Source organism: Gossypium arboreum, chromosome 10, assembly GCF_025698485.1.
Source record: "Gossypium arboreum isolate Shixiya-1 chromosome 10, ASM2569848v2, whole genome shotgun sequence".
In the NCBI taxonomy this organism is placed as follows: Eukaryota; Viridiplantae; Streptophyta; class Magnoliopsida; order Malvales; family Malvaceae; genus Gossypium; species Gossypium arboreum.
The window spans coordinates 7,690,862-7,705,390 of record NC_069079.1 but is presented as its reverse complement, the minus strand read 5'-3'; the positions used below and the strand labels follow the sequence as shown (position 1 = coordinate 7,705,390).

The 14,529-nt window shown below is 29.5% G+C and overlaps 1 long non-coding RNA gene across 1 annotated transcript; it reads right to left on the bottom strand.

Moving 5' to 3' along the window:
- Window positions 1-2,517: 2,517 nt before the first annotated feature.
- Window positions 2,518-3,911, bottom strand: LOC128281957 (uncharacterized). Its single transcript, XR_008272250.1, has 3 exons — window positions 3,320-3,911; window positions 3,120-3,200; window positions 2,518-2,842 (listed from the first exon to the last, which is right to left on the bottom strand). It is a non-coding gene; the product is annotated as an uncharacterized LOC128281957 (long non-coding RNA).
- Between the last annotated feature and the right edge of the window lie 10,618 nt (window positions 3,912-14,529).

The window sequence follows — 14,529 nt, the reverse complement described above, 5'->3', positions numbered from 1 at the left end:
TCGATATAATTTGGATTTGAAATTTCATTTTAAAACTTAGAAATTACAAAATCCAAATAATATGAAAATAAAAGATGAAATTTAAAATAATTAAACTTTTCTTGTTTTATACAGAATTCGAGTAGCCCACTCTATCTAATAGGCCTAATTTGATTTATACTGAATTTGAACAAATTTTTTTATCTCGGCTTGCTTGGTTTTACCTGAATTCTATTTAAATAATAAAATATTTTAAAATTTAAATTTATTTACAATATATAAATATTAACCTAAAATATATTTAATTATTAATATTTAAAATAATGAAAAGAGATTTTGGAGTGGTTTAAAAATGAACTTGGGCCTGAAAATTTTGTGATAAATAAAAGCAATCATTAGAGTTTTGCTTTTGATATTTCGTTTAATTTTGCGATATTATATTAAACTTAAATCATTAAAGTTTTACTAAAGGTTAAAATTTTATATATATAGATATAGATATATATATTTAATTATTGAACTTTGAAGTGATTGAAATTTAAATATTAATTTAATTATATATACTTTTTAAAATTCAACTTGTACCAATTTGATTTTTGTTATTATTGCTATAGTATTTACCAGTTTTTTTATGCCGCCTGTTAATTGCAAAATATTAAATTTATTTGTAAAATTTGTTTTTATTATGTGTTAAATTATTATTTTAAATATATATGATATCAAAATTATGTTGTTTATTTTAAATTTAGTCATATTATGATTTCAATTTTGTCCTTTTTTTAAATTTAATTTTAAAAAATTATTTAACTTGTTTCAAATTTTATTTTAATTAACTTAATTAAAATTTTAAATTAAGTTAAAATAATAAAGCGAGACTTATCAACTCAATTAACTCAAAATTTTTACTCAATTTAACTTAATTCAATCAAATACAAAAATATAATCATAAATTTAACACTCTTAACACTAGAGCATGCATAATATCTTTCCACACAAATCTACACATTTTTACCATTTTGGTAATAAAAGATGTAATCTCTTACATCAATCAGGAATTATAAAACACAATTTCTATCTCAAAGCCAGTCATAAAGCATTATTCAGCAATACCTTCCAAATATCCATTGATGGATTGGTAAGACAATTACAGTATGTTTGGTTGAGTGTAATAGGAATAGATTACATTCAATTATTATTTTAATATTTTTTGTATTTTATGTTTTTTGGAAAGAAAAGCATGTTTTTTAATTCTATAAAAGTTTTAGAGTCTTTCTTGATTTTAATTTTTTTAGATTTTTCCTTAATTTTGTCTTATTTTTCTTATTTTCTGTAATTTTTTGGCACTTATTTAAAAAAAAACATAAAATTGGATGATATGAGACATTTTTTTTGTAATGGCAGTAACGGTTGAGTCAACGTGTCCGATGTTTCAAAACTTTAAATATCTAACTGATAAAAAAAATTTAGATACCAAAATAATAATTTGATGCGACTTTAGGGGCAAATATAACAATAACCCAACATTTTAATATTACCATGTTTATTCCCGTAACATAACAAACAGTGTCATATAATGTTACCGGGAATATCATATTGAAACAAAACTTAATCATTGTATACAAACAAAATTTGATGATTCTACATATATTCGGATATGGAAATATACAAAATTATATTACAAAGATAATTTGCAGTTAAAATTATCATTTGAAATACACATAGAGACACACGCACGCACCAAGAGTTTGGTGATAAAGATACTAGCCATAGAATGCTACTGAAATGTGTTTTAAGAAATTACAATTCCAACGAATTTTGGTCCGAAAGAACTCTCACTACCTAGCCTTGGGAAGCGTATATGAGTTTGACGCCAGCTCCAAAGAGGTCATCTCGCTTTGGACATTCTCATCATTTCTTCCAATACATTCCTTCACTTCTGCTATTACATGACTGATGTCTGGTCTTTGTTTTGAAGTTTGTTGTGCACACCACATAGCTATTTCCACCCTAAACATACATGATACCATCATCCATACAAAATAAATGCTGCCTCAGGTTTCCATTAGACATGAACTCATAAATAAGTGCCATGTGGTCATCCTCCTTGCAGTAACCGATTAAAGAAACAAGGTTCTTATGATGTACGATCATCAAAGATTGCGCCTGTATTATTTTAAATAATTAATACGTCATCTTATATGCAAATGAGCATGTAAACATTAGATGAAACTTTCAAACTTATAGTTGAAAAGGGTAGCAACACATCTAACCTCTGCTTGGAATTCCTTGCATCCTTGCTTTGATGATGAAGAAAGCAACTTCACTGCTACTGATGTGCCATTGTTTAGGTGACCACGGAAAACCTTTCCGAACCCTCCCTCTCCAATTCCGGTCTCGAAGTTAGCAGTAATTGTAACAATCTCAGAGTAAGTAAATGGCTGATTCTTGGATTTCAGAAACCCTTCCTTATTTGATGCAATAGTATTATTAACAACTTCTACAACAATTAGGGAAGCAGTATTAAATCATACCATCATATTAGCAACAGCATTCATCTTTTTATTTTCATTTCTTTCTTTGTTTCTGGATGAATAAGATATTTACTTAAAGCTCAAACAAACTGAACACATTATACAGAAAAGTGCAACCAGCCAAAAGAAGGAAAAGAAAATTAATATATGGACATGAAAGAGTGAAAATACAAGTTTGTTTTCTCTTTCTTTTCCTATGAAAGATGAATAGAACGCTTAAGAAGATAACAAGGGCCACAGCAGCTATAATGGATACGACAACTGGAACAATAAACTTCTTGCGATTTCCTTCACAAGGATCCCTCTGACATGATGTTTGGTTTTCATCTAAACTGCCATTCATCGGAACAGATAAATGCCGGGATGCATCAGTTGAAAATATGACCAAAATGATCCAATAATACCATAAGAAATAATTTTGAAATGTGAAACGATAAAGAGAATCTACATAAGAAATAATAGGCCACTAATCTTAACCTAAGAGTGAAAAGAAAAGATCATGTTCTCTCTTTATCTGTATATATATATATGTAGGATAAGCTGCGTCAGAGGAACTTGACAGTAAGGTGAGCTAGAAAATTTGTGCTAGTGTAGGAAATGAGAGAGAACCTTAGAAGCAGTGACCCATGATCAGATTTATCCTTGAGAGATTGGGGAATTGGACCCTTGAGCTTGTTTCCCGATATATTTCTACGCAACAAGTGTTAGATTTATATCATTAACAATTTTCTTAAATAGGTATTGCGCATATATAATATATTATATCACAAAGCCTATAAATAAAAATCGGTTCAGTCAAGAAAACTTACAGGGATTTCAATTTTGGCAAAGTTGCTAAAACATCTGGCACAGATCCAGTCAAATCATTGTATGATAAATCAGTGCAGGAAAAAGGGTGAAATATGTCAAATGTGGAATGCAAACTTCATGACCTTCCTAAAACTAGAATCTGCAAACATGGAAGAGAAGTGTTGAGTGAAGGATTTAAAAGGAGATGCTAGACCAGATATCATGCAGCTATGGGTTGGGTGCGTTTCTGAATTATCTTGGACACTATAAGTTCAGTAAAATACATACATAGACTCTAGCTCCAGGAGATGAGCCAGCGATGGACATATCTCCCCTGTTAATTTACTTGAACTCAGGTTCTTGCACAGAATCAAATGTGGTGTACCATTATCAAATAGAATGGTACCATCTGATGGGTCTGTAGCAGAATCGGTGAATTGTTCAAGTAGGTAATACTCAAGCGCATTGAGGATTGGAGGAAGGCCAGACTCCATTGTTGTAGAAATAGTAGAAGTAATGTTCCCTTCAACTGTCCGTAATGTCTGGAAACTTATGGAATGGTTTTAAGTATTCAAGAGTGAAAGGTCCTTGCGTGATACCATTCACAGTTATACTTATTTCTCTTTGTTTATCTTCAAAAGACTCAAGTTCAGCAAAGTGAAAGTAGAGATTATATTCATAGCTAGAAGTAAAAGAGGATGAGTGATTCAAGGAATTGGAGCCATTAAAGGACCGGACAGCTGTTCTCAACATCTCAATAGGTAGTTTATACAAATTAGCACTGCCTTGAGTATCAATATCCGATGAGGTATTAATTGGAACAGAACGTGGAAGTTGGGAGGGATACGAGATACGGTTATAAATATCATCCTTGTACTTATTCCAGAAGATACTTTAGCGTCAGTACAATACACTCATTCACTTCACAACAAAACATTCATAGTAGAGAAAGGATCCATGCCAAAAGGATCAAAGATGAACTAAATGAACCATAAAATTACCCCAAAAATAGCCACTTCCAGGGATAGGGTTTTAAATTTATAAAACAACGATTTTTACTCTTTGAATCTGAAATAAACGACTTTAAAAGGGGACAGTAAAACTCCACATAAGAATGGAAAACATCAAGTCCGAATCCATTCCGAATGAAAGTTTGATTTGAAAAACAAAGCTTAACATAATAAATGTCCATGCATTTGATAATCATTCTCGGAGCGATTGTGGAAGTACATTGCTTCAAGCTCGTATAATTCTAAATATTGTACAAACTTTTTTGAAGAAAGTTTGTTTAAAGCAGGAGAAAATTAGTGAAAACTTGCTTTCATTTATAGAAGAAATTATAAGAATAAAAATACCTTTAATATTATGTGGGATTGTTTAAAATTTTCAATTTGCATCAATCCAAAAGATAATTATTTGGCTATATATAATAAAAAAAATTACTATACACCCATTAATATTGAAAAAACAAAAACAGGATTTATTACCTGGATTTTCATCGATGGCCAGTGTTCTTCTTTGGAGATCCTTATTGTTGATTACTTCGGCGGTGGCAGTGGCCAGTATTAAATATCTAAAAAAAGTAATGACGACAACAATGAGAAGCAATAGATTACGAAGCATCTTCTCTCTCAAAATTGAAGTGTTTCTTAGGTAATAATAGGTTGGAGCTAGCAACGCTTTCCACAAGCCACCTTCTTTGTATTACTCATTTGTAGTAACCATTGTGAAGTGAAGACCTTATGGTTTCTGGTCAACTCATTGAGCTCGGCTTGTAGTATCCTACTGAGAAAAGGGAATGGCCGCATACGGATACTTTAGTATTGGTTAAAGTGCCTCGGAGTTTCCTGTATTACAGGGACAGGATCAAATTAGTTTATTTATTTTTAAATAAATTAATTTAATTAAAGAATAAAATAAGTTTAAATTATAATATAGTTTACATTTATTATAAAAAAGTCTTGAAAATTATTTATTTTAATCGTCATTTAATTCCAAATAAAGGATTTCATTTATAGAATCATAGAAGCTTTAAAAATATTAACTCTATTAAATTGTAAATAATATTTTTAAATAGTAAATGTTAACTCTATTTCAATTTAGCCTTAGTTGATTTTTGTAATAATACAAGAACTAAATCAATCCATTTAATAGTAGGCAAGCTAATTTGATTAGGTCTTTAAAATAAAGGGCTCTCAGAAGTACATTTACCTTTTTGTATTTGGTCCTAGAAAAAAAGGTTAAATTCTACTATTAGTCCAAGTACTTTATGAAAATTCTAGATTTAATCTCTGTTTTTAATTTGGTCATTTTTAATCCATGAACTTTTCAAAATTTAAAATTACAATCCTCCCCCGACAATAACTACTAAATTTATTAAGTTATGCTATTTTCAAAATCTAAGAGACAAAAGTATTATTATATGTGTAATGTCATGCTAGCTTACCAAATATTATCCATTAAAAATCCAAATAATTGATTAACAACAATCATTTGCATTAAGACCAAATCAAAATTCGAAATGTACAAAAACTAAAATCGATCAAATTAAAGTACAAGAACTAAATCCACTACTTTCACCTAATAGCATAATTTAACCAAAAAAGTTGAAGCTTTTCCTCATGTTGCTCCTTTTTTTTTTTTTCACTTTTAACATCTTGAAAAAAAGGTAAATTATATCAGTAGCCATCCAATGTTTAAATAGCAAATTATAAAAAGTTACCAAATAATCACCAAAACTAATCACATTTGTTTTTTTGGTCTAGTTCTGTTAATTGGGTAACATAAAGATGACATGTATAATTGGCATAATAATAAATTGGTTAAATTCTACTATTAGTCCCTAAACTTAGCAAAGGTTGTGGATTTATTCCTTGTATGTTTATTTGGTTATTTTTAGTCCTTGTACTTTCTAAATTTTAAAATTTTAGTCCTTACCAAACTATAATTGTTAAATTAATTAAAGTTCTGCTATTTCCATTATTTCATGTGCCAAACATATTATCATATGTGTAATGTCATGTTAACTTATTATTTTCACATATTACTCACTAAAAATCTAGTTAATGGATTACCGACTGTCATTTGCATTAAGATTGAAATTTCAAATTTTGAAAATTATAGGGATTCAGAATAATCCAATTGGAGAAAATAGACTAAATTTATAACTGTATGCATAATACGTGACTAGCAATTGAATTTAATCAAATGAATTGAACTGCGGTTATTTGGGCCAAGACTAAAATTTCAAATTTTGAAAAGAACATGGACTAAAATAGATCACATAAAAGTATATGGACTAAATCCACAACTTTTGAAAAAGTACAGGGACTAATAAAAATTTTTAACCTAATAAATTCAACGTTTACACATTATGTCATTAGTCCTAATTCTAAAAAATTAACCATTAATGTTTACATATTCTGTAATTTAATCCCAATTCTAAAAAAAAAATCAAATAAAATTGATAAAAAGTTCACTTAATTAAAAGGATTTTTTTTTGTTTACTTCTTCTCCTATGACAAATAAAAAAAAGAAGAAGTATTTACTCTTCTTCTCTAACTTTTCCAACCTTAGTCGCCACTCCTCCTTCATTGAATCATTGTTATCCAATATCTGGTTAACCTAATTTATATACCAAAACACTACTCTTTCTCTCCTCTAACAATCTATTGCTTTGGATTTTTAAGGAACTTCCTCAAAAGCCACCAAATTTATAGAAGAAGGATCTAGTGATATTTATAACAATAGACTATTTCCAAAAAATACTTGTGCTTTGTGCGAGACGAATCCTTGACACTCCAGCTTTTAACTAAATGACTTTCTCCGCTATTCTCGTACTACGAACTGCTTCGAGTGCAGGTCAAACTGTAATACCCCTAACCCTTATCTATCGCCTTAATAGGGTTACAGAGCATTACCATAAATACATAACTTAAATAATTCATTTCCAACATTTCATAATTATTGCAATATCCAATCAAAACATGCATGAAGTCCCTAATTCGAGCCCTCGAGGCCTTAGAAACACTTTAAAAATGATTCGGGAATAAATTGAAAATATTTAGAACTTCATGGAAAAAGATAGAAAAATTCACACTACAGGGGTCACAAGGCCATGTGGCCAGGCCATGTGACTCACACGGCTGATACACTCGCTTGTGTTTCAAGCCATGTAACATTCGAAATACAACCTTTAAAACTTATAGGGGACACAAGTAGTGTCGCACGGCCGTGTGTGAGGCACACGCCCGTGTTTTAGGCTGTGTAGACAAGAAATAGGCCAAATTTAGGCCATTTCTTTCATCCAATTCAAACATAAACCTACAAGTTATTTGCACATTCAATCAAACCTTAAAACATACTTAAAACATGCATAATAAGACCAATTCAAAAGGTCATTTATCCATACAACCAATTTGCCAAAAAGGCACCTCCAACTCAATGTAACAATCATACCTAAACATGTGCATTTTTATCCATTTGTCAACTAACTTGTTTTCATGCCAAAACATATCACAATTGACACATACCAACCTTACCATATTAGATTTGTGCCATATCAAAATAACTTTACAATTTGGAACACTTCTCACATGCAACAAAACCATTTAAATGACACCAATCTAGCCAGCACCAAATGGTACCAACAACTAACATATAAACATACCATATATCAATTATGCACATCAATTCAAAACATTTCCAAAGCATACCATATCTTGACCATGTTGTGGTCAATTCATCACCTACCATTTTAGCCATTTAACATGCTTTAACACATTGTCAAAATAACACACATCAAGAAGACATCAAAAGTACCAAGTTTTCATCAATCAAAATGACATATACATGCCAAACTCATCAACTATTATAAACCACAAGTCCACCTATACATGCCATTATAACCTTAACCAAGATGTCAAAATCTACCGATATAATTGTTGGATAGTATGATAGATCTCCGACAAGCTTCCAACCCGATCGAGCTTCCGGTAACCTGTAAAGTAACGAAAAAACAACTACGTAAGCAATGAATTCTTAGTAAACTCGTATAAACTTTAAACATAACATTCCATTTCATCAATGAACTTTATAGATTAAATATAAACATTTACCAATGCCTCAAGATTCGTCAACTACATAACCATTAACTCATAAATGAGTAAGTCTATTAACATCATATATATATTTTTCATTCCTAACTTAATAGGACTTTATAAACATTATACGCCATCATTAACCTTTTCATAGAACTATGAATTACTTCCTTTACTCACTTTCCATTCCATTTAGAAGCATAGACTTAAATAACAACATCAATGCACTGATTAGTATATTTATTTACATAATAAGTAAGTTCATCCATAACATATGTAATTTCTCATATATAAGTACATCATTCAAATTAATCAATCCCTTTTTCGACATATCACATTTCAATAATGAACTTACCGTTTCATTACCTTTTCTTACCCATTTCATTTGTATAATACTAGATATAAGCATAAACATCAATCATGATCTTAAGCTTGACATAAACCTAATCACCATCACCAATACACAAGTTAGTGTATTTAAGTATACAACTCATTTGGAGTCAATCACATGATAAATTATTTTATAAGAAAATTCACCTTTTGAATCATACCAGCTTTTCATGAACATAAGCATATTCCCATTTTTGTAATTTACCATTTCATTGTATATCATTAATATTAAACATGATATAATGTAACCATAAGCTTAGCATAAACATAAGCATCATCCACAATCTCAACTATTGAATTCATTTATGTTTAGATCAATATTCAATAAATAACAAATCTTTCAAAATTCATTAAACAAATTACCTTACCGACATTTTCAATTCAAAGAACAACTTACGGATAAGAGCACATCATTAACAGAAGCTCATAGAGCTGGTCCACCAGAACACGCCAACAAAAGCTCGTGAGAGCTGAACAGAAGCTCTTAAGAGCTTATCCACCCAAATCACTCTAAACAGAAAGTAAAACGTGAAAGTTCGCAACAGATGCTGAACCCCAGTTTACTTGGGTAATATGTCGATATCTCCCTCCAATACCATCTCCACTCCAAACCCCCATCATACATCAAAACACAAATGTGCTCAAATCTTGTGTTCAATTCAAACCGAATATCCAATTCAATATTATAATTCAAACAATAATTCATTTCCAATAATAAAATATATATAATACCAATCACCAATTAATACAAATGTTAAATTTAAATGTACGAACTTACCTGGCAAAATTGCAGAAATGTCAAACTATAGGGGCATTTTGGCATTCTCCTCGATTTTCCACTCTACCTTGATATAAATTAATAATTTCATTAAATTTATTAATTCAGATATTAAAATAATTTATTTTATGAAATTTAGTATTTTTGACATTTATACAAAATTGCCCCTAACATTTTACTTTTATTCAATTTGGTCCCCGAGTCTAAAACATGCAAATTAACCATTTTTAATGCAAACCCATGCTATCCGAATATTCTTGACATTCAATACATCCCATTTTTGCAATAATTTCACAAAAAACCCTTGTATTTTTACTATTTCAATAATTTAGTCCCTAATCAAAAAATTCATCAAAAATCACTTAATAAAATACTTTTAAATAACAAATAATATCTCAAATTCATCATTTAAAATCTAAAATCACAAGTTTAATCAATGGAAACATTCAAAATCTTTAACAATTTCAAAATCGAAGATATGGGCTAACTAGACCTAGTTGCAACGATCTCAAAAACAAAAAAAAAATTGTTAAAAACAAGGCTAAAATCACATATCAATTTAGCTTGTGAAGTTTCTGAAATTTTAAAGACAATGATAGCTTTTCTTTTTATTTTATTTAATTTAATTCATCAAATTACCATTTTGCCCTTGGTTAAATAAATAAATAAAACAGCAAAGTTATGTCCATATTTGACCATCATATACATATATGGCATAATTACCATCAAAGGAAGGTTTAATTTCACAATTGGTCCTTCAATTTAATTAAATTTTAACTAAATAAACTTATTTACAATTTAATCCTAAACTAATTAGGACTAAAAGAACAATTAATCCAAAAGCTAGTGGATTCAATCATAACACCACCACTTGGAAACTTTGACCATAGTTTAATTACCTTTTAAGTCCCTTTTTATTTATTCAATTAACCATTTAATCACTCAAATCAAATAGTGATTAAATTTTACATCTTTTATAATGTAGTCATTTTTAATTAATTAACTATAGAAACGTTAATATTTTTCAACGAAACTGTAATATCACCTTAATAACACTCTGTAAATATTTATAAAATATTTACGGCTCAATTTATAGAAACGAGGTCCTGATACCTCATTTTCTAAAACCACTTGATCATACCACTTGAGCTTAATAAATCGCTTATAAAACAAAATCACTATATCAAAAAGTTTTTTTAAAGTCACAATTATATTAAATAATAATATTTATGAACTTAATCGTCGGATTTGGTGGCTCCGAAACCACTATTTTCTACACCACTGAAAAACAGGCTGTTACACGAATAATTGTGAATCAAGCACAGAATCATAATTAATTTTCTTACTTTCAGTAGGAGCTATTGAAAGTAAATTTCTCTCTCTTATAAAATCGGTAGACTTGTTATTTCTAGAGAATAGAATTTATACTTAGAAAATAAATTCTCATTATTTTTAGGCAGAATATATACCAGTGCCATTTATTTATAGGGAGAGATAGAAGAACCCTAGTTGAATTAGTAGAATACAAACAATACTTATTTAATATAAAAAAATCAATCCCCTAGTTGAATTAGGAGAAAAAAGGGTGGCTAACCCGAGTTAAATACACTAGGATTGTCACCCCTCATACATATTATGAGGGGTTTTGGCCCTCTCATATATTGGATCCAATTATACGTGCTTCTTGAATTTTTAACCCAACCCTTTATAATTTAATCAAACCCGATGCATGTTTTTCTATTTCTCAAAATAAATATTATTAAATTAATTTAAATAAATAAAATTTCAAATTAAATAATTTCTTGAACCCAATTCTAATTCCGTTAAAGTCATGACAACTTTACTATAAAAGAATCTATGAGAAAATATATTTAATTTCTACATTCAACGGATTCACAATGATTAATTAATTTAAATCTATTTTGAAATTCAATTATTTAATTAAATAATAAGTCAAAAAATTAAATTAATTCTGAAATAATTTCCATACTTAGTGAGAAACCACACTTATTTCTAAATGTAACCCAATTTTCTAACTTTATCATTTTATCTATTTTTGTTCATTTGATTTTATATGCAATTCATTTCTAGTTTCAACGAGTTAGCGGAGGGATTGATTGGAAATATGTGATTAGGGCTCAAATGATTTATAATTAACTTCCAGCTTTTTGTCTATTAATTATAAACTCATTTAGTTACGAAGTCATTCCATTATAGTATTATGATTGAGCTCTCCCTAATTACATATCATTACGAAAGCTAATCGATCACTTCTTATCCAATGATATTTTCATAAGTGCGTTACCCTCATAAGATATCCTTAATCTCTTTAAGATAAATTCATTCTCCCATTATGATCCTATTTTATCTCATGGTAACTATTTCATCTTCTTTCATGAGAAGTCAATTATTATCACATAGTAATTATTTCATCTATCATGTAATGCCAGTGAGAGGATATCATTTTGGGATTTTGGGCTGTGCAGGCCTTTGGGCCAAATTATAGGGCCTAAATAAGGGTTGCTTAGGAGAAATGACATTTGGGACCATGGACGTCACAAAGGTCGAAAAACTATACGTTTGTATTTAAGCCCGTGCGAATAACTCAAATTGCATGGTAAATATGTATACTAGGATTAAACTAATAGTTTTAATACGTGTTAAATAAGTATGTATATGAGCATGACATGTAACATGGGCTATATGTGAATATGCCATCTGTTTGAGATTACGATATGTATAAGGTATGTGTATGATATGTATGTGTTGGGTTGGGATATGTATGACGGATGTAGTGTTTATAATAGTACAAATTGCAAATTATGGTGGCTAGACCACAACACTATATATATGTTAGTCCCGCTATAGATATATAAGTGGCATATCGCCGCATACTGGTGTGATTGGATGGATGGACTCTTGTAGTCCAATACAGTGTAATTGGTTGGACGGAGATGGTGTGTAACAGATGAGAGTAGGTTTTTGGTATGTGTTTTATGTTTTAATAAGATATGAACTGGTATGTTACGCTATAGTATGATAAGCTATAAACTATATGGACTTTGATATGATATGAAATAACTGGAATAAATGCTTCGTGTGATATTCTATTATATAATTAATGTTTATTAAATGTATGAACTTGGAGTAAGGGCCAAGTCTCTTATTGGGCTATTAGCTCACATCAATATATGTTTTGTTTCAGGTAATTCTCCAGCTTAGTAATGGACGGTGTTTTGGAGACTCAGGCTTCATATTTTCAACACAGTATTTTATGGTTTATTTTGTTTGTTTATTTTGGACATTACGAACTTTATTTTGGTTGTTGGTTTTGTGACAACTTATGATTCGTTCAGTTCATTAGGACTAAAGTGACTCGTTTAGCTAAGGCTCGAGTGGTTAATAATCCTACCTAACATGATTAAAAATAAACGATAAGTTTTCAAGTAATTGCCGTCGCAAATTAAGTTTGAGATTTTCATTAAAAATAATTTTGGCATGTCATGGTTATGGGAGGGTTTTAACTTGATAATTTGAAAAAATTAAAAATGATTTACAAAAAAAGTCCAGAACCTTCAACTCGCTAAAAACATTGGTTTTTCTTCAGAATAAACAAACTTTCTTTTCTTTTTTTAGCGATGTGACCCCCATAATTCGACCATAACGTCTAGGACAGGTATGGGGTATTACATAATTGGGTAACCAAAAAAATTACTAATAGTTGATTGATCTTTTTGTAAGTTTTTATAATTCTATAGCCAAAAAATCATAGTTAAGTTACTTGTACTAGCCCAATTTCGGGAAAATCAAAATAATGGTCTCGGGACCACAAATTCGAGCTGAAAATAATTTTTTTATTTTATTATATGGTCCACATTATGATAGATATGTCATGTGAAAATTTTAATAAGAAAATTTTACCGATTATGTGCTTAATTACGTGAAGGACCAAATCGCATAAAATGCAAAAGTTGAATTCTAGTTGCTATAAGGATTAAATAGCTATGGAATTTAAAAATTGAGGTCCTTATATGGTAATTAGACCATTAAAGAAAATATATAGATATTTTGGTATGACTCATCCATGGAAAAATAAAAAAAGGCTAAGGACTAAATTGGAAAGATGAAAATTTATTAAATGACAATTTAATTAAATGATAAGAAAAAATTTCATATCATCTTCCCAAATATTTCCATGGAAACCCTAGGAGAGAGGAAGAAGACTTATCAAGCTTATTTGGGTAAGTAATCAAGCCCCGTTTTGAGTAATTTTTATAGTTTTGAAACCGAGATAGTCTAATCTATCTATTTGGGGGATCAATTTGAGAAGTTATCAAAGTATGGAAAATGAGTCATGGATGTATATGCTTAAAATTATAAATTTATGGTAGAAAATGAAAGATTGTTGATAGATAAATAACTTTTATAAAGTGATTTTTGATGAAAACATGATTTAGAGACTAAAATGTAAAGTTGTGAAATTGAAGAAAAATGCTGAATTTTTTATAAATACATGTGCTTTAAATTTTGTAATGGGATTTTGGTTATACTTGGAATAGGGATTAAATTGCACAAATTTTATTTTCCGAGCTTAGGGACGAAATGGGAATTAATGGAAAAGTTAGGGGCAAAATGGTAATTCCTTAAGATGTAAATTGAGTCCAAATGTATATGAGATGTGTGAATTTGATGTTAAATTTACTCGTATAGATTCAGATATACCAAATTCGGAGCTAGAACAAGGAAAACGTCGGATTAGTATATGTTTGTACATAAACCTTTGTCAAGGTAAGTTCGTGTAACTAAATTGTGTTTATTTACATGCTTGAATTGATTGTGTTTATGTAAATTGTATAAATTTCATAAATATGTGAAATGATTACATATCTGATCAAGCCCGATAAATAAAAATGTTTAAATTAAATGATAATGCCCGATAGATGATAAAGGATAAACGATGAGA